At 37.0% G+C, this 21671-nt stretch overlaps 2 non-coding genes across 2 annotated transcripts; both read right to left on the minus strand.

The window, feature by feature from the left end:
• Positions 1-215: 215 nt before the first annotated feature.
• TRNAE-UUC (transfer RNA glutamic acid (anticodon UUC)) lies at positions 216-287 on the minus strand. The gene has a single exon. It is a non-coding gene; the product is annotated as a tRNA-Glu (tRNA).
• Positions 288-1076: 789 nt separating this feature from the next.
• On the minus strand, positions 1077-1148 carry TRNAE-UUC (transfer RNA glutamic acid (anticodon UUC)). The gene has a single exon. It is a non-coding gene; the product is annotated as a tRNA-Glu (tRNA).
• Positions 1149-21671: the final 20523 nt, after the last annotated feature.

A 21671-nucleotide genomic window follows, 5' to 3' on the forward strand; every position in this document is an offset into this window, starting at 1 on the left:
AAATTAAAAAAAAAATCAGTCTATAATCCACTATTCACATAATCGGGTAAATGGCTGTTTTCGTGAATTTGAAGAAATGTGCAAAAATTCTATATATCATGTGTATACAGTAGTAATGGAAATGAAGTAATCAGCAGTAGTTGAATAGCGTATATAAATCAGTTTAAAAATAAAAAATAAAAGAAAGAAAACGGAAATAAAGAAGAAGAAAAAAATTCCCATGCCGGGAATCGAACCCGGGCCTCCTGGGTGAAAGCCAGGTATCCTAGCCACTAGACCACATGGGATTATACATGTTCACTTTCGTTTTCTCAACACTCAACGCTACTCACTGGATGGGGGAAGCAAATATGCTTTTATATTCCCCTTTATCTGGGTTGGTGTACAGGTGAATGGGGTAGTTTTGAGCTTTATGCTCTCCCTTTGTGGGCAGTGTAGTTAGTTGATATCAGCTGGGAGCAGGATTGTTTTCGGTCTCTTGTGCTTATTGTAGACTGTCTCATCGTATTCTGAAGAAAAGTACTCATCACTGATGAGTACTTTTCTTCTGGAGAAAAGCATAGCTGAGCTTTTCTGTGGATTGACCAGAATCCTCCAATCTGAGAACCACTTTGCAAGAGTGAAGATGCTATCCTGTAGTCTTTTGGTTGCCAGCATGGGGCTGAGAGATCTGGACAATATTGCCGTATCATCGGCGTATAAGGCAGTGATGGTTTTCTTGGGTTTTGTGGGATATCGGCTACATAGATTGAGAAGAGTAGGGGGGGCCAAAAGAGAGCCTTGGGGTACACCTGCCAGAATTTTTCTTCTGGATGATACAACTCCATTGATTTTTATTTGCATGTATCTGTCTGAGAGATAGGATTTGATCAGTCTGATGATGTTTATGGGTATGTTTGCTTTTATAAGCTTGTACAGTAGGCCCTGGTGCCATACTTTGTCCAACAATTCTATATATCATGTGTATACAGTAGTAATGGAAATGAAATAATCAGCAGTAGCTGAATAGTGTATATATAAATCAGTTTAAAAAAAAATAATAATAAAGAAAACGGAAATAAAGAAGAAAAAAAAAATTCCCATGCCGGGAATCGAACCCGGGCCTCCTGGGTGAAAGCCAGGTATCCTAGCCACTAGACCACATGGGATTATACATGTTCATTTTCGTTTTCTCTATTAAGATTTGTGTTTAATACATTCATATTTAATTGTGTAGTTGTATTTTTGTTATGTATTGAATTGTATTATCAAAAGCCAAAAATTATTGTTATATCAGCGTATGTAAAATATTTCGCAATAGTTGCTTGTACTAGAGATTGCTCAAAGCAGGATCCTTTCTTTTCCTTATAAGTAGCTATCATATTGGCAAAAGTAAATTATAGCCAACAGAAAAAGGACAATATGCTTAATAAACTATACCGCATCTATACATTGGAACAGGGTAAAGGTAATTAATAATAATAATATAATTACTGATACATAAACTTTGACGGTATAAGACCGTCGATTAGGAATGTCACTGGTATTTGTCAGTGGAAAATACCGCCATCTAGTGTTATTATTTACAAATAATGTTTAAATTCTAATGTACATAACAATTTCAGGATATTTTATCTTAAAAAAAGTCTAAACTTATCAAGCGTGTTTATAAACTAGATCATTCATACCATAATTAAACTGATTTCAGAAATTGAGAACTTGAGATTTATAACTATTCGTATTTTGAAAGTTTTAGGTGTACCAGTTTATTTTATTCTGTTTTTTATTATTATTATTTTATTTTATTTTATTTTATTTTATTTTATTTTATTTTATTTTGTCCACATGCTGTAAAATGGAAGGTGAAAAATTTTAGAGATTTAAGCAGTTCATTATTTGAGATTTAGAAATGATTTTTATGTAGCCCCCGCGTAAGTCTTAACAAAATGAATCTCCTTTCCCGATCCTTCGTTCGTGGCGTAAAAATGTATGAATAAATTATAACGTTTTGAAAAAAAAAAGCTTATACATTTTTAAAAATCTAAAAAAAAATGAATTTCAAAAACGTTGAGGGGATTCAACTACAAAGAGAAGAGCTGACGGACTGTACCTCTTTTCACTCTCCTCAAAAAACCATGGCATGAAACTGAGTTGTTCTTGATGGTTCCCTCCCACCCATGAGGTTTTATGAAAGTGGCAGTAGATCAAATTATTATTGTTATTACACCATTCAACTAATTTATGATCGAATTTATTTATTTATAATTTATAATAAGTGTAGGATCTTATATTCAGGCAGTAATGATCAAGGAAAGGAAGGAGTAGCGATGGCATTCCACACCAAACATGAATATAAATTCCATGATTGGAAGGCAGTTTATCATATCTTCTTCTTCTTCTTTGAGTGCCATCTCCTATCGGAGGTCGGCGACCACCTTGGCAAATTTTGAGCGATCCTCAACCACTCTAAACAGTCCCTCAGAGCTCACGCCAGTCCACTGTCATCAGACTCATGTCTGTCAGCTAAGTCATAGTCTGCCAGGCAAGATTTTCTTCGTCTTCCTTATCCTCTTCTTCCATTTATCTTCCCCTTTATAAGCAATTGAAGTATTTTATATTTTTCATTACGAAGTAGGTGACCAAGATATGCAGTTTTCCTTCTTTTTATGGTATCTAAAAGTTCACGTGATTCCCCATTTGTTCCAGTACTTTTTATCATACAAATCATCATATTAAAGAAGGCAGCTGACATAAAAGAAAGTGTAGCCCATGTTTGCTTCTTATTTCCTATTATATATGTGTGTGTGTGTGTGTGTGTGTGTGTGTGTGTGTGTGTGTGTGTGTGTGTGTGTGTGTGTGTGTGTGTGTGTGTGTGTGTGTGTGTGTGTGTGTGTGTGTGTGTGTGTGTGTAGAAAGTATTTTACCTTGGGTATTATAAATGTTAAAGATACCAAGCTATTTTAAACCTGGTTTTACTCCATTTCCCAAGTAAGCAAACAGACAAACAAGTCAAGTTTGCGTCTGCAAGTGTTGCAAGTCTAGCTGACCCTGTACGTAGTGCAAGACCAAGACAACTCATGGTAAAAGTAGAATAAGCTCTGATCACTAATCTTAATATTTACCCTTAATGCAAAACATATCTCCTGAAGGAGATGTATGATGCCTTGTATTAAAGGCAAGGGGCCACTACCCAGACCGGTTTCGACCTTTATTGAGGTCTCATCAGTGGGAGCCAGGCTAGAAATACCAAGATTTTAGTAATACAGAGCTTATAAGTATTTTACCTGAACAAGTTACCATAAGGTGTTTTGACCTTATTATATAAAAATCTCAGGAGGAGATATTAATGTAGAAAGTATTTTACCTTGGGTATTATAAATGTTAAAGATACCAAGCTTCTCCTTTTACCATAAGTTACCTTGGTCTTGCACTACCTGCAGGGTCAGCTAGACTTGCAACACTTGCAGGCGTAAACTTGACTTATTTGTCTGTTTGCTTACTTGGGAAATGGAGTAAAACTAGGTTTAAAACAGCTTGGTATCTTTAACATTTATTATACCCAAGGTAAAATACTTTCTACGTATATAAATATATAATATGTGTGTGTAATAATTTTTTTTTATATTTATTTTCCTTCAGAGAAATTACATGATGTGCACAAACAAAAGTATATAAATAAAATTAACACTGTAATACAAACATTTTTTACAACAGATATAATTGATCTATGTAAACGTATAAACAATAATAATTTTTTAATAACAATATCCATAATAATCTTATGGATATGAGATTTGGAACCTAAAGAAGTCAGATAAGAAAAGGATATCTGCTTTTGAGATGTGGTGCTACAGAAGGCTGTTTGAGGATATCATATACTGAAAGGCATACAAATGAATGGGTGTTAGAAAAGATCAGTAGAGCTTTAAGGCTCCTTGAAGAAAGTTAAAATATTTTGGACACGTTGAAAAATGGAAGGGGGAAGTCTCAGACCAGTAATAGAAGTAAAGTTCCTAGGAAAAGAGAAAGGGGTAGACCATCAATTAGATGGATGCGGTGGTGTAGCTAGAGCTTTTGCCGCCTGGAGCGGTCCCTGAGTTTGCCGCCCTTCTCAATACGCACCAAAAATACTACAAAAACGTCAAAAAAAAAAAAACGTTTAGCATTTCTGACAATCTGAGGATTAGTCACCATCACCACTGGTCAGACTGGCGGGTGGTTTCATCGCAGCTCCTTGATCGCCGTAAACTCCCAAACGCGCAGCAGTATGATATATTGGTTTAAATCTGGACTCTAGACCAGGGGTGGGCAACTTTTTTAAGTGCGCGTGCCAAAATCGCCAAATGTTTGATGCAAAATTTTCTCACGTGCCAACCGAAATTTTGGGGAACAAAACTTATTATTTGGTGTCTTTTAAGTATTGGGAGGACCTTTTCAAATAATCAAAAATCACATCATCATCATCATCATACGTATCAAGGATTTAGGCCTAGTATGGCCTGTTCCGGCCTTAGAAGTCATCGTTGAATCGTTTTAAGAGGACGTCCTGGTTTTCTTTTTCCTAATGGCTTGTACTTTAACGCTTGTTTTGGTAATCTTTCTGTTTTCATTCTTTGAACGTGTTCCATCCATCTATGTTTATATTTTTTAATTTTTTTAATTACTGGTTCTTGGTTTAATTCTTTCATAATATCTTCGTTTCTTTTGTGATCAAATAGGGTATACTTTGCAGTTTTCCTCATAAACTTCATTTCTGCTGTTGTTAATCTTTGTTTGTCTTTTTGTTTTATTGTCCAGATTTCGCTTCCATACATTAAGACCGGTAGGGCTAATGTATTGTATACTTTTAGCCTGGTTTGTTTTTGAACTAGGTTTGGTTTAAATATAGAGTTAATTACACCTGTTATTTTTAAATATTTTGCAATTTTTACGGTTATATCTTTTTCATTTTCATAAGTGATCATACATCCTAGGTAGTTAAATGAATTCACCTGTTCTAAGACCTTGTTATCTAATACTATTTTAGTTCTTGCTGGATCTTGTCCTTTAAAGCCCATAGTTTTTGATTTTTCCGTTGATATTATCATACCATAATCTTTGGCTATCTCATTTAGATCTAAAATAGCTTTCTGTAGTTTATCTTCAGAATTTGTAATTATTATTTGGTCGTCGGCAAAGAGGAGAGTGTTTAAGTTCACTGTAGAAGAAAGTTTAATTCCTTGATGTAAATTTTTACTCCATTTTATTATTATTTCATTTAAGTAGATATTAAAAAGAGTTGCTGAGAGGGGACATCCCTATCGGGTCCCTTGGTTTATCTCTCTCGTATATGATGGCTCGTGATTTAATCTTATTTGTATTTGATTATTTTCATATATACTTGTGACAGCTTTTAGGATATTATTTGGTGTTTGTCTTTCTTTTAATATGTTAAATGATATGTTTCTTTTAACTTTGTCAAATGCTTTTTCAGGCTTTCAGCATTTCTTATTTGCATTTAAGTGTAAGTCTAGCTGCCATATAAAGCCGCACAATTTAAAGACGCAATTTTTAACATTTAAAGCACAATAAAAAAAAATATATATATAATTTAAGATATAATTTTATTACTTCTTTATCCCTTACGAGTAATAATACATAAAAATTACAGACAAAATAAATTGTTATTTTTGCACTTGGCCGCTTGAAGTTAGACCTAGGTTCTAGTATAGTCGCTGATTGGATGAACTTTTTCTAAGCCTATCTTCGACCGGTTCCCGAGCTAGTCGATCTCTGGCACAGGCAAGCGGGTTTTTTCTCCCGGAAACTCGGGTTTTTCGTCCCGTTAACTCAAAAAAATCGGCCGTAGTATCCACATTATTTCAGACAGTGACATATCTTGTTAGGGTTAGGTACCAAGAGATGGCAGCACTTGTTTGCCAGCCTCTTCATCGGCGGCTGCTATAATTAGTGATAGACATGGGCAAGCTATCTCTGATTGGCTACCGGTGGAGATTGAACTGCCCACTCAGTCTCCAAAAGCTAGATAGGATATAAAGGCCTCGCCTACTCCCTATTAGGGAATAAAAGGCGTTAGTTGATTTTTTTTTTACCTACATAATACGAGTATATACGGTATGTTTCTTACGTGTATATATATATACATAATCAAAAATCACGCTAGAGTGAAATCAAAGAATATTGTAAGAGTGATTATTGTCAGTCATATAAGATTGAATGAATGTAAAAATTAATGATGGAATTTTTACTTAAAAGTCCTTCTACCGTGTTGATAGCCCGAATATTTTTTATTTGCATTTAAGTGCAAATAAAATTGCAAATAAAATTGCAGCTCGATGCAAATAAATTTGCATCTAGCTGCCATATAAAGCCGCACAATTTAAAGACGCAATTTTTAACATCTAAAGCACAATAAAATATATATATATATAATTAAAGATATAATTTTATTACTTCTTTATCCCTTACGAGTAATAGATAAAAATTACAGACAAAATAAATTGTTATTTTACCTACATAATACGGTATGTTTCTTACGTGTATATATATATATATATATATATATATATATATATATATACGTAAATTACGTATTCAATACGGTATGGGGTGTAAAAATGTGGACAGAGACATATAGACAGTGACAAAAATTATTAATTTGGACTCGGAAAATCTCATTAATCACTCTCTGCATATACCAACCAAGTTTAAGCAAATCAAAAATTAGTACAATTATAAGCCGACCTACACACATGCAAATGAAAGAGAAGGGTACGCATGCAATCTAATCACGTGCAGACAACGCTTCATAATCCTGAATATACATTTCACATAGCTTTAAAAATAACTTACCGTATATACTCGAATATAACTCGCCCTCGCGTATAACTCGCACTCCTGATTTTACTTTACGGGAAAAAAAATTGAAAAGTTTCGCGTATACCTCGCACAGGAAAAAAAAAAAAAAAAAAAAAAAAAAAAAGGAGTTTAATCAAGTTTCTGAGCGTAGTAATTCACTTTCTGTAGTAATCCACACGCCCTACCCAGTAGCCAATAGTGATTGCAGACAGAAGTAAAAAAACAGCTCATTTTGTTGTATCACTGAATAAGGTACAAACATTTGCAGTCTGTGTATATTTCGCAACAAATAGCGCAATTAGAGACAACTGGGATAAAAAATGGCACTAACTAACGAGTCACATGTTCCCTTCCCACAGATTCCCCCAGTTCAAAAGCAAGGCAGCAATAAAAATAAACGGAAAGTGTTAAAATTCGTAAACGTGTTAAAACTAAAAAATATATAGTGAATATTTTTATGACACTTTCAGATATTGAATTTGGTTGAAGGGAATTAGCATTTCAATTCAAAAATTGTCGCCCTTGCTTTTATGTTTGACTCGTGCGATCTTTTGTTAATACCGCACCAATCATATGCATGTCTTCATAGCTGCTCTATCTTTGCTGGCCTAGTACCATAGTGTCTGTTTATTAGTCAAGGATTGTTCATTGAGTATCTAAAGTCCAGAGGCGTAGTGAGGCTATGGCCAAGGTGGCCCTGGCCATAGGCGCTAATTTTACATAGGCACAAAAATTGAAATTTTAAAGTTTTTTTTTAGAACAGCGCAATTTTCTTTCCTGGCGATAGGAACCAAAATTCCTCACGACGTCTCTGGCTACACCACTGCATTGGATATGTGCAAGAATAAACAATTTGCATGTATCTGTCAGATCAGCGCGACCTCCGCAGGGTTAATTGACAATAAATACTTCCAATCCATATTTTAATGACCTACGATTTAATAAAATCCAAATCCACATATACACACACTTTAGAAAACGAATACGTTCTTTACGAAACACGAAAAGATATATCAAATGATGGTAAGGGAGTCACGCCACGTCTGGCTGCCTGACGAATGATGCAACTTGACGAAACTTGTACATCAGTATATCGCGGAGGTAGATGGCTTGAAAATAGGATCTTTGTTTCTTATTTTCTTATTACTTATTATTACTAAAACAGTTGGTAGGGTTTGTTTCTTTCTTGCATTTTTATTTGGTATCGCTGTACTTAATAAAATTTGGTTATATTAAGTTAAAATATACAAGTCAGCGAAGATGTTTGAAGTGTATTTATTTATTTACTTATTTTTTAAGGTGAGCCCTGGGTTGCGTGTCGAAAAAAAGCCATTGGCATGCGTGCCAAACGCATGCCAAGGGTTGCCACCCCTGTTCTAAACTAACCATAGATAAACAATACAATTTATATGTTTTCAACGGTTTCGATAACAACCCAAATGATAAAAAAAAAAAAAAAAATCAGCTAACGCCTTTTTATTCCCGTATATACGGGAGTAGGCGAGGCCATTTAGCCCTATCTAACTTTTGGAGACTGAGTGGGCAGTTCAATCTCCACTGGTACCCAATCAGAGACAGATGGCCCAAGGCTATCACTAATTAAGCGGTACGCAGTGAAGAGAGACGGCTCAAATGTGCCGCCATCTCGTGGTCTCTAACCCTAACACAATATATTTAATGTCTGAAATAATGTGGGTCCTACGGTCGATTTTCTTGAGTTTACAGGACGAAAAACCCGAGTTTCCGGGAGGAAAAACCTGCTTGCCCGTGCCAGAGATCGACTAACTCGGGAACCGGTCGAAAAAAGGCTTAGAAAAATTTCCTCTAGTCGCCGACTAGACTCGAAACCAAGACTTCTTTCGTGCGGCCTAGCGCGGTGGTATGCAAACGCCACATCCACTGAGCTACACAGGCTCTGGGTGTGTAATTGATATGCATTTAGTTTATATAATTATAATCTTTTTATCCTTTTGTCACAATAAAAATTATGATATTACTATTATTACTAGTAGTATCATAATTTTTATTGTGACAAAAGGGTATAAAGATGATGATAAAAATGATTTCTAATGTTCATCTCTTCAACTGTAAATGCTTCCGTTTACTGTTAAGTTGCAGTAATCACTTCTGTCAGGTTAACAACTTCCTATTTGTTATGATGAATTTTTAGTTAGTCTTTGGAACATTTTATATGAAATTCATGGTTTCTAGCATCGTTCTCCAGCCTTGAAACAAGACTGCCAATAAATAGCCAATGAAAGAAAGACCACAAGGAGTCAGATTCTCATCGATTCTGATCTTGAATTCATTCGCTACTTGCACACACGACATCCCATGGCAATCCATTCCAGTCACGCACTATTCTATGAGAAAAATCCAGCCCTAACCGCATTCTCAATCATATCACCCCTCTTTCTCCTGTTTGCTGGTATCTGCAGTCTATACATTCTCAATCTGTCTTCATAATTAGTATTCCACAATCCTGATATCAGGGCCAGGTTCGTTTCACCATCGTCATTACTCTGTGAGTTGTATTTACAATTTTTGCTAGATTACCCTTGAACTTCAACTTCCTGTCTGCTGAAACTGCAAGATCCTTTTTAGTGTCATCAATTTCTTTAAATATAATCCCACCAATGTAATATGACATTGGATATCTAATCACACAAATGTGCATGACGTTACATTTATTGACATTGAAATGACAGCCATTTTCACATATCTACAATTCAAGCCAATTTGGAAGTACTACATATCAGCAGCACTTGAATCTCTCAAATACACAACCCCATACACGTATTTTTGATATCTGTCAGTCAGCCATCCTCTTATTCATACTAATGTTTTATAATCCAAATCCATATCCTCCAAATTAAGCAACAGTCTTCCACGCTGTATTCTGTCAAAAGCCTTAGCAAAATCCTAAAGTATCATGGTATATCCATTCCCCTTGTCTAAGTGTGTGGAAACAACATTATTATATAATGTGAGGAAGTTGCTAAAACATGACCTTCCCTTAGTAAAACCCATGCTGTTCACTGCAAAGTAAAGATTCTCTGTCAATCCATTTCTGAATGCGAGCCATAACCAACTTTTCTCACATCTTCACCACCACTCCTGGGATACTGCTTGGTCGACAGTTGTTCTTTGCACCATCCACCAGTTAACGTCGCGAAACTAGTAGGCTAATAGTTTGTATCAAAATCTCCGCTACTAAACCCAATTTTTCTGTCATCTTATGGATGACATGCATTGTTTCCAGGTCTGCGATACAATTTGAGACTCAAATTATATCGCCTGATCGAAGGAATAGCCAGTTCTGCTGAACATTCTTTTAGCATCCGTGCTGATATCCTATCAGTTCCTACTGCAGAATTCTTATTCGGTTTGTACAACATCTCAAGTACATCCTCCTCATCTAAATGAGTTTCTTAACACGGTCAACAGGTAGCGGTGAATTCAGTGTTGCTTATTCCAGGTTGATAGCTTTTAGCAAAATGGCTGCTCATCAGTTGAACTACCACTTCTGCATTAGTCACTCGCATACCATCCATTCAGTAGTGTCAGTTCTTTCAAATCCATTCTTTCTTTTACTTTCAGTATACCGACAGAATTCTATTGCGTCGTCTTTAACTTGCGGAACCAATTTCGTCTCATTCTCAGACCTAGCTTTTCGTACAACAGTTTTGATTTTTCAGGCCTGCTGTCTATAATTCATCATCCTTATGCACACGGTATTTCCTCCTCTCCCACCCCCCCACACGCATACATCAACCTTTTCTTAGAAATCTCTTGCATCCATTTGACTCCTACTCTATTTATTCTTCGAACTCTTGGAACACCTTCTGATATCGCATCATTTACGTATTGTTTAAATGCTTCCCACGCACTGTCGATATTCTTTCCATCCAGCAACCGATCCCATTCCACTGAACTCAGTATACTCCTCCGTTGGTCATAATTTCCTGCTTTGTAGTTTAGCATTTAACCTTTTCTGAATGGAATAATCATAGGCTTAGTCACTTCCCAAGTGAGTACCCCATGATCACTGTCACCAACCGGAGGCAGAAGAGTTACGTCTTTAACTTAAACGCCCTATGGCATTATAATCAAACTTAACACTCTTTGACCTCGAGTTCCTTCTTGTCAGATGCTTCTTGAGGAAGTTGTCCCTCAACAACTCAATAAATTCAGTTTCATTCTTCTCAGGAGATTTTACTGCTACCCAATCAATATTTGGAAATTTATAATCTCCCATTATGATTACTGTTTTCACACACCGTCTTTATTTGGGGATGCATTTCTTCACCAGATGGCTACAAATTCACTGCCAAATGAAAACTTGTTACTAGTATAGAAGTCATAGGTCTCAACTCTAACTGGATTCAAGACAGTTGATATCATTATCAGCACTCCTCCTTCTCTCCTGTCCTGTCTATCCTTTCTAAAAATACTGTACTCATTGCACTCGATACCAGTTAGTATGTTTGACTCTGAGATCCAGGTCTCATTATTTCCCACAATCTCAGGTCCCAACATATTTACCTGGACAATAAACTCCACCCCGTTGTTTTCGATGCTCCAAGCATTCGTATATAGACTTAATAAATTACCTGGATGCTGTTTTGTATATAGTCTTGCTTTTGGTCTGCATGACACAGTTCAACAACTTGCAGATCTCTTATCTTATCTAGTTTCTTATGACATCGTTATAAATGCTTGATGGGTTCGAAGTGGAATGAACACAGAATCGTTCTCTCTTCATAATCATTTTCATAATAATAACCACTCCCATCATTTACACAGTTACCTTACATTGTCGCTCTTACACACAGATTGTTAAATTCCTCCCATCAGAATTCAGTTCCCCGACTCTCTGTATTAGGTCTTATATCAATTAATAATTTTTCAAGATGGCTTCAAATTCACATTAATAGTACAGATTACAGATTATTAAATGAATCTTCACAAAGCCTTATGATTCCATTTCCGAAATAATTTTAGAATTTATTCCGATGTAGATTTCTTCGTAAGTTAAATTTTTTTTCAACTTAGAGCAAGTTAGAGGATTTCAACATTTTCACTGTGCAGTTTTTGGTTTCTGTTTTTCATCATGCGCACTTCAAATTGTGTTTACAATTAGCATTTTGGCTGTGTAAATTATTATTTACTGATTATAAATCTATAAATAGCACTTATAGATTCAGCAAATCTTGATGTTACTAAAATGTTACACAAGTTGGCCACTGAATTACAACCTTTTACTTAACACTGTGTTGGTCTTCTTTTACCACTAATAAGAGCACGTATGCAGTTTGGAATAGATTCCAAAATGTATTGGATTACATCAACGTCTAAAGCATACAAGGCGTTCACCAGACAGTCCTTCAACTGGCTCAGATTTGAAGGAAGAGGATTTTACTCTCGAATCTGTTTTTATAATATGCCCCATACATTTTCAATGGGATTCAGAACCGGGCTTTGTAGCGGCCAGGGAAGATGGTGGAAGTAGCTGTTATGTTCTTCTGCTAAACAATTCTTGCGCGATGCATTGTCTTCCATGAAAAAACCGTCACCTGCTGGTTAAAGAGTCAACACTACAGGATCAATTACAATGTTTACATATTACTTGGAGGATATCCGACCTTCCAGCAACATGGGGATCGTTCTGTATCAAAAGAACATACACCACGCCATGACTTCAAAAACTGAAGTTGTGTTTAAAACGCAAGCTGGCTTTATTGATGCATGAAGCTCCTGCTTGATGACGGTACCTTACTCGACGGACCACATGATTTTTTTCCAGTCTTCCAGTGTCTCTTCACAGCCTACTCCAATGCCTATCCTCTTGAAATCATCCCTGTAGTTCGGTGACATAGGGGTCACAAACAGCCCTCAATTAATGCTTCGATCAATTGCTGCACAAAGGAAGATTGTTTGTCCGTACAAGCCTTCTCAGACGACTTCGAACTAGTTCCTGACTCAGGGCCACAGTTACACCTCTTAGACAGGCATTGTGGGTTATTTTTCCACCGATTAAACATTGGGATATCTCATCTTTGGAGAAACCAGCCAGCTCTGCTGTTTATAAAATCGTGGCTGCAATCAGACGGACACCCACAATAAGTCCTTTATCGAATTCCGAAAACTCCTTTTTTTTCCTTTGTGATCCACACTGTTGACGATTACTGACCAGCATCATTCTTAAACGGTTGGCTAGAATCCGTGGTCACTCTCGTTCGGAAACAGATTTCCAAAATTGTAGAAGATAGCCCTGCATTAAATTCAAAGCACTCGTCTTCTTGTGCTCCCTCGATTTTTATCCAAAGGAAGCAACTTCTTTCAGAAAGCGAGATTCTCTTTTTGGGAAGATTTCAGACAGACGTCCAGCCTGCTTGTCAGAAGAATATCCGACCACCCACAATTTAAATCAGTTATATCAATAAAGAAAGTAAAACTTAAAACTTTGTATTAATTATGTGGATAATGTGAATTGCATCACCTTCAGTTTTCCCTGTCGAGATGGTAAACAAGAGTCTTCAATTGGATCATCCAATAAAGTATTCAATGTGGAGTGAAGGCTCATTTCGACATTTAAAGGTGGACGTCTGTTTCTCGAGCTTCACAAACGTACTCCAACTTGAGTTAATTATTTCAATAGGAATGTGTAAATTTGTAGCCGTGGAAACTCGGAACCTTACGAATTTTCTAAATAAATCACAGAATCATCACCGTAAATGGGGAGGTGCGAATGTTGGAGCGGAGCGTTTCTTTCACGTAAATTTCCGTTCATTCCGATAAAAATACATAAGAGCAGATCGAAGCGCAGTTGAGCTGCTTAAAAACATGAGAAACTGCAATACATTAAGTTGTGGAAGCGAAAACTCATCATCCATTCTAAATACAGCAGTGTACCTTTTAGTTATAAGTAATGCGAATTCATTTTCCATCCATCTTTCCCTTACGAGGGGTGGACAATCCTCTGTTTAATGGTCACATCGATTTAATGTAGCTTACAAGCGCTACTCCTCTGGTCTCCCGTAAGGACAAGGATTCATTTCTTAATCACAAGGCTGATTTGCCTTGTGATTTCTTAATCACAAGGCTGTTCACAAGGCTGATTTGCCTCTTGTGAGGGACTGAAAACCCCCCAGTTTCCAGAAAGAAATCCTCCATCTCCATGTGAGCCTGGATAATTCACCACTTGAAGTCCCGACGAAGGATCCTCAACTCACAGAGGGGATTCAATCGGAGGTATTTCCAACAAAAAAAGGTTCGACTATACGAACTGAGGTACGAAGGCCCAAAGTGGTTCTAATACTAGTAAAATACTGCGATTTCTAAGCAGCAGTCAGAAGCTGAAAAGCAAACTCTTTTTAACCGGAACAAGAAAATTATGTAAAAAAAAAACGTTTTATTGGGATTGTGTAAATGAATTAAGGAGATCGTTCTATTTATATTTATTAAACAATGTTCTTTTTTAATTTTTTACAAAAATAAAAAATAAATAAATAAAAAACTTAGAACTGAATCAATTGGTTATTATATTTCTTCGTTTAATTACCTGAGTAGCATCAGGATCCTCTTTGGTTTCAAAAGTTACATCATATGCAAAGGTCCTAGGGAAAAATATAATATAATAATAATGATAATGATAATAATAATAATAATAATATGTATATATATTATATAGAAACAGTTTTCAACAAGTCTAAGCATGCTTTGCCTACATTGAAACAAGTTGTTCTCCGCAAGGGCCTTAGTTTTCCGGTCTGCCTCAGGAAAACTCCAAAAGGAATTTTGTTAGTAAAAGTTGAACGAGCTACTTTTATTTTATCTCCACAAGAGTCTTCACAGGCTCGATTCAAATGAGCACTTGTCATAAATGTGGAGCGAAAGATTTGAGACCTGATGAAACCCTTTCATCTTCAGAACGAACTACTCTCAAACAGCCTTAGAAACAAGATGAAAAGCCAAACGGCTATTTTTTCTGGCGAGGTTGAAAAGTAAAGGGGATAAAGATCCCTTATTATTTTTCAGCCAGTATGCGAAACTAAGATCGAAAACTACGATCTAAACGTTTTCATGCCGAATAGTGAGGGATCTTGCTCCACCTTTGCATCGAGTTGCCTTGGTGTGGCACTACCAAGTGGTCACTTACTCTTGCATCCGCCGACAGTTCGTCGGCATGAAAACGTTTAGATCGTAGTTTTCGATCTTAGTTTCGCATACTGGCTGGAAAACAATAAGGGATCTTTATCCCCTTTACTTAGCCTTAGCAACAATTGTAGTCTTGATAATCATGACTACAAAATTAGACAGCTTCTTAATATTAACACTTACTGCATTACAGATCATGACCCCACTAGAGAGCTTCAAAATCGCACCAATAACCTTTCGAAAACAACCTATGAGTTTATCGGAGAAACCGGAGTAGCCTCAGATCTCTTCATCCTCTTCCTGCACGTCTACATAGGACCGTCAATATTAATGAAGTACGCACACCTCCATGTCCATTAATAGATGGGATACATTCTCCGACATACCTTCATGTCAAACATCTACTTAAGCTATTTGAAAGCCTGACATGACAGTCACGATCCTTTGAAAAAACTCTGAGCATCAGCAATATTATCTTATTTAGCAATATTATAGTCAATCTATTTACCAACATCTCTACAGATGATCTGCTTGCTCTGCTACAAGATAAACTCTCTAAGACGGTTATGGTATTCCTCAAACTATGTATTTCATCTGGATATTTCCAATATAAAAATACAATATACAAATAGAAATCAGGTCTAGTCATAGGTAGTCCTTTTTGCCAGTTTTAGGAAATCTTTACATGGAAATATGCGAAAAAAAGGTCGTAGAAGAATACAAAAGGTACGTTAACGATACAGTATGGAGCTGTGGACTGCCTTCACTTCAGCGCTTCCACGAGAACCTGAATCGTCCACAATAACATAAAATTCACCTGAGATTCACCTGCGACCTGAATTAGAATCGAATTGTTCACTCCCATTTCTGGTACTTCGACTAATAAGGAATGGGGAAAATTCAATATTTCGAAAGCTTATAATAAAGACAGACATCTGCACGTTTCTGTCCCTCATTATAGACCACAAAAATGGGTATTATTTCCGCACCAGGAGAAATAATTTCTGCACCAGCAGACTCATCGCTGACAAGGATGAACCAGCTAATACCTTGTATTTTTATTACAGAGGCTTTACAAAGTTGTCTTCACCTCATTGGAGACGCTTGGCAAATAAATTGATAAGAAATTCACTAATTATGGAGGATAAAGATTTAATTATATGAGGATTGTCGAACGAAGAAAATCAAAGGATTGCAACGTCCTTATCGGCAACACTAGGGGTGGGCGACTTGATATGAGATTAAGGAGCGAAAAATCGTACAGGAGAGAAAATGGTGTGAACGAATTATGGAGTCCTGAAATTGAGTGAAATGTCCTAATATGAGTAATGAAATTGAAGAAACGAAATACGAGACACTGTCCAACCAGACAGAAAACTGAAGATACAATTGAAAAACGTGGAATGCACGCAATAAAACGGCAGTTTGGTTAGTAGGCTTCGAGCTGGAACAGGCAAAATGCTCTGAAAATGGCACAAAGAAATACGTGAGTTGACTGGCTCTTGTCTAAATGTGGGTAATGTTAGCAGATCAGCTGTGAAGTTTGCGTGAGATCATCCACTCTGATGGTTTATTCATCAACTGCAAAGGCCGATAATATGAGAGAAGAAATTGACTCTCGACATCCTCAATAATTTAAAACAGAAGCGAGATTAAGATATAAGCAGTATATATGTATATATATATTTTTCTTCTTGGAAAGAAGTCCATGGACACCATAGTGGTAGGGGAAAAGTATCCATGACGCTCATCTTAATACGCTATAGGACTTCCTTTCGCTTGATGACTGCAAGAATCCTATGGGGGGTCATACTGTCCATAGGATGACGATAGCAATCAAAGGGAATATTGGACCAATCTTCCTGTAGGCATGTAATGAGGTACGGGGCTATTGTAGAATGGACATCCCTTAATCTCTCTAGACTCTCCAGTTCATCCCACAGATGTTCAGTAGGGTTGGGATCAGGACTGTCAGGATGCCAGTCTAAAGTGTAGTGACTTTCATTGTCTACAAACCACGCATTTACAACAGCAGCCTTATGACACGATGCATTTTTTGCCGCAGGAGAAAATGGTTGGTTCCGTAGAAACGCCACGAAGTAGCAATCATTGCATTGTCCAGAATGTTCAAATACCACTCGAAGTTCAAAGTTCGTGGCACCACAAACAGAAGTCCTAGGCCCAGAGTAGTAAAAACAGAACCTTACTGTCACACCGACAAAGATCGGAATTTCATACTTGGGGTTACCAACTCTAATAAGAGACGTCCATTGGGCATCTGCCAAACCGATCCGTCTGCTCAGAAGAGGATGTAGCGTAATACTCGGCTTTCCGATCTTCCACGTTCCACTGTACGCGCTCTTTGCACCATTGAAGACGAGACTGCGTGTCGGGTCGGATAAATGGGCTTGGATATTGCGGTCCTGCCATGGAAACTCCGTGTTGAGAGCGTCGGTTCTGAATAATTTTGAGTAGATTCGTGCTCCAATCGATGCTCGGAAATTGGCATTCAAGGTGTTGCCCGACGAATGGAGGATTGTATATATCATTCACGTTCGGTGAGTGTGTTGGGTCGTGCACTGCGAGTGGCATTCGCAGTCGACTCCCTGCCCTTCCACTTAAGAATGTTTCACTGATTGTCGTGCAGGGGTGGTCCAGTTTTCAACATTTGGTCCAACAGATAGGCCTGCAACATGCCATCCTCAATGCCACTTTCAAACTCCGTGAGCTCCCTTTTTGCACCCATTTCACCAGGACATACCTGCACTGATTTCGAAGCATCATATTCCTCCAATTTTTGCATGCTGGAAGCACGTGAGTTTTATATAGAAAGATGCGCCTTTTTCATGGGGTCGCCCGTTGACTTCTTCCCAAATAATGTGTGGGTTGGTGCGTGTGTTTATATATATATATATATATATATATATATATATACAGGGTGTCCCAAAATTCACGCAAGAAGTAATTTTGATCGAAAACACAGGTTTTTAATTAAAAATTGTAATTTTTGTAATTTCTTATTGATTCATAAAGTATACAGTATAGGGTTATGCATGGAATAGCATATCGGGTAAATGGCCTCCACGGCTTTGCTGGCACATACGCATTCTTTTGTCGAAATTTTCCATGACCGTTTTGCATAAATGTGGCTGAATTTCGTTGATACAGCGCTCAATTTTCTCCTTCAAGGCGTAGGTGGTCGTGGTCTTGTTGGCATAAACCTTACACTTCAAAAAACCCCAAAGAAAAAAGTCCAACGGCGTTAAGTCACATGATTTGGCCGGCCAATTCTGATCACCAAAACGGGAAATTACACGATACAATAATTGAATTGTTTCTCGGCCTGTATGGCATGTGGCACCGTCTCGTTGAAACCACATGTCGTCCACATCCATATCTGGCAATTTATGCACAAAAAACTGGATTATCATGTCGCGATAGCGAGCACCATTAACTGTTATTGCCTTACCAGCCGCACTTTCGAAGAAGAATGGACCGATGATGCCTCCTGTCCAAAATCCGCACCAAACAGTGACACGTTGTGGATGCATTTGTTTCTCAACAATCACTCGTGGATTTTCTGAACCCCAAATGCGACAAGTTTGCCGATTAACGAAGCCATCAAGATGAAAATGAGCCTCATCGCTGAAGATGATTTTGTTCGAAAAATAAGCATCCACTTGTCCATTCAACGAACTCTCTTCGCTGTGTGTGTGTGTGTGTGTGTGTGTGTGTGTGTGTGGTAATTTTTAATAACCCTGAACTGTCAGCTGTCACGCTGTCTTTTTTTTCTCGTTGGCAACACTTTACTGCACAAATGGCGCTAAATTTAAATCTTGCGTGAATTTTGGGACAACCTGTATTAAAAATAAGTCATATTTTTTGTTTACATGAACATATAAATTCAAATAAAATAGACATTTATAATTAAATATACTGTATTTATTTATTATTTGATAAGGGGGTACTTGATAATAATGTCCATCTAAGAAGGGGTACCCGGATATCTGAAGTTTTTTTATACATCTGTCTGAAGCAAAATTGTTGTCTGTATCCTTTGAAATGGATAAAATTGAGTATCGCGCGGTTATAAAATTCTTTTTAAAAGAAAGTTTAACACCAAAAGAAATTCAATTGAAGTGCACAAACGTGTATGGGCTCTTCTCCTTCGTTTTTGACAATTAAGAAATGGGCTGCCGAATTTAAACGTGGCCGTACCAGCCTTGAAGATGACCCACGTGTAGGACGTCCAAAAAGTGTAACAACACCAGAAATCATTGATCAGCGCCAGAGAAGACAAAGTCGGTTCCATCAGCAGGAAAAGTCATGACATCAGTGTTTTGGGATGCTAAACGCATTTTATTTATTAATTATCTTGAAAAGGATAAACCAATAACCGGGGAATATTATTCCGATCTTTTAACCAGACTAGACGAAAATTTTGTGAGAAAAGACCCGTTTGCAGAAGAAAAAATCATCTTTCATCAATACAATGCACCTGCCCACAAAGGTGTTTTGGCAACGGGAAAATTAAGGGATCTGCACTATGTGTTTTTGGAACATCCACCACCCTATTCCCCAGGTTTGGCTCCCTCTGACTTCTATCTCTTCCCAAAACTAAAACTCTTCCTTGCTGGTCAGCGTTTCGCTTCGAATCAAGAGGTGATTGCAGCTGTAGAGGAATTTTTGCAGATCTTACTAAGATCCACTACAGGGACGGGATGATGGCGCCTGAACATCGCTGGAATAAATGTATTAGTCTTAAGGGAGATTAGGTTGAAAAATAAAAATAATTTTTAAATTATAAATTCGTTTTTTCATTGTTAGGCCCAGAACTTTTTAGACCATTGTCGTACATTCTCTTGCATACATTAGATTCTTTTGTGTGAATCAAAATTATAATAATAACTCATTTAATATTTGATATGTTTCTTTTACTTGCGTAATTTACAATACGCACTTTCGGGTTAAACTTTTTTTTTTTTTTTTAATTCACACGAAGGCATCTTTCTAATTATTGCCAAACGCTATTGGCTAACTTCAATTTTGATGCATCGTGTTCATAGCGTATCTCCTATTGAAAGATCACATGAGAAAATTAATACTGCTGCATGTCAGGCGATGATAATTTTTTTTTTTTTGGTTAGACGACCAAAAAATATTAAATAGGTACAGACACGTTACTAGAGAAAGTTAACTTCGATACAGATTTGATTTTTTTAGACACTCAATATTTGAACACTTTACATTTCGTATGTCAACCGCACACAATTTAAGATTATAAATTCATATTTCGCAACGATATGGATTTTGTTTTTGTCTAAACTGAATAAAGTAAACATCACCGACGTGTTTCAAATTTTTATAATTTTAATACAGAAATCGCCAAATTTCATTTTGATAAAAAAATTAAACATCGCTTTTTAAAGAAGTATGTGAAATAATAAATATAAACCTGGCTAGTTCAGGGGTATAGCATGGAATTATTAATCCTAGGATCGCGGGTTCGATTCTTTGTAGTTTTTAATTTTCTATACTCTAATTCATCATCTACCATTCTTTTTATAATCTTCAGCTACAAAATCATCAAACAAGAAATGAATATGAACATAGTGATAAAGACTGCCTCAATTGCTTCAGTCAGTGTACGATTGGTATGTAGACTTGCATGCAATGTTTTATTTTTCTAAGCACCCGGTTACATTTTGATAATATTTTAATACAATAGTTAAGCTTTATCTAAAGAAGGCCTAAGTATTATCCTTAGGATATTAGAGTATAAAAAAGCAGTTTACACCTTTTATTTCCTTATAGCGAGTAGGCAAGGCCTTTTAATCGTATCTTGCTTTTGGAGACTGAGTGGGCGGTTCAATCTCCACAGGTAGCCAATCAGAGATAGCTGGCCCATGACTATCATTAGTTATAAGCGGCAACCGATGAAGAGACGGGCAATCAATTGCTGTCATCTCTTTGTACCTAACCCTAATAGAATTTGTTATTGCCTGAAAAACAGTCCAGGTGCTACTTTGGATTTTTCTTGAGTTTACGGGACGAAAAACCCTAGTTTGCGGTAGAAAAACTCACTTGCCCATTCCAGAGATCGACTAATTCGGGAACAGAATCGAAGATAGACTTAGAAAAAGTTTCTCCATTTGACGACTGGACTTAAATCTATCTTCGGGTAATCTAGCGCAGAGGATGCAAGCGTCCACTTCCACTGAGCTACTCAGACCTCAGTATTAGAGTATGCAGTTCTTTCCTAAATGTACGCAGTTAATAGTGGAAAGCCGAAAATTCGGTATTCAGAGAAGTATCGACACAAACTGGATGCGTGATATTATTGTCGTTGTTGTTAGTGTTACGCACCTCCACGAAGTCTCGGAATTCATTTGTGCGATATTACTTGGCATTACACAATCCAAAACACAACACAGAAACACATTTTCCCCTGTTAACTGTATGTTTTTTCCTTGGTTAGCTTTCCTGCAGTATACAGTCTGCTTTCTCTTTGGTATGTTGGTCATTGCAGCGCATTTTGTTCCCAGTATTTATCATTCGACATGCTTTTGCTGTGAGGTGTGTTTTCAGTACTTTTTTTTTCTCGCCATACCATAATATAGGTTTATTAACAAATCTTTTGTCGGTGGAAGCCACATAAGAAACAAAACGAAACA

The sequence above is a fragment of the Typopeltis vanoorti genome, chromosome 18 (assembly GCF_054136105.1).
Source record: "Typopeltis vanoorti isolate ZY-2024b chromosome 18, IOZ_Tvanoo_1.0, whole genome shotgun sequence".
Lineage (NCBI taxonomy): Eukaryota > Metazoa > Arthropoda > Arachnida > Uropygi > Thelyphonidae > Typopeltis > Typopeltis vanoorti.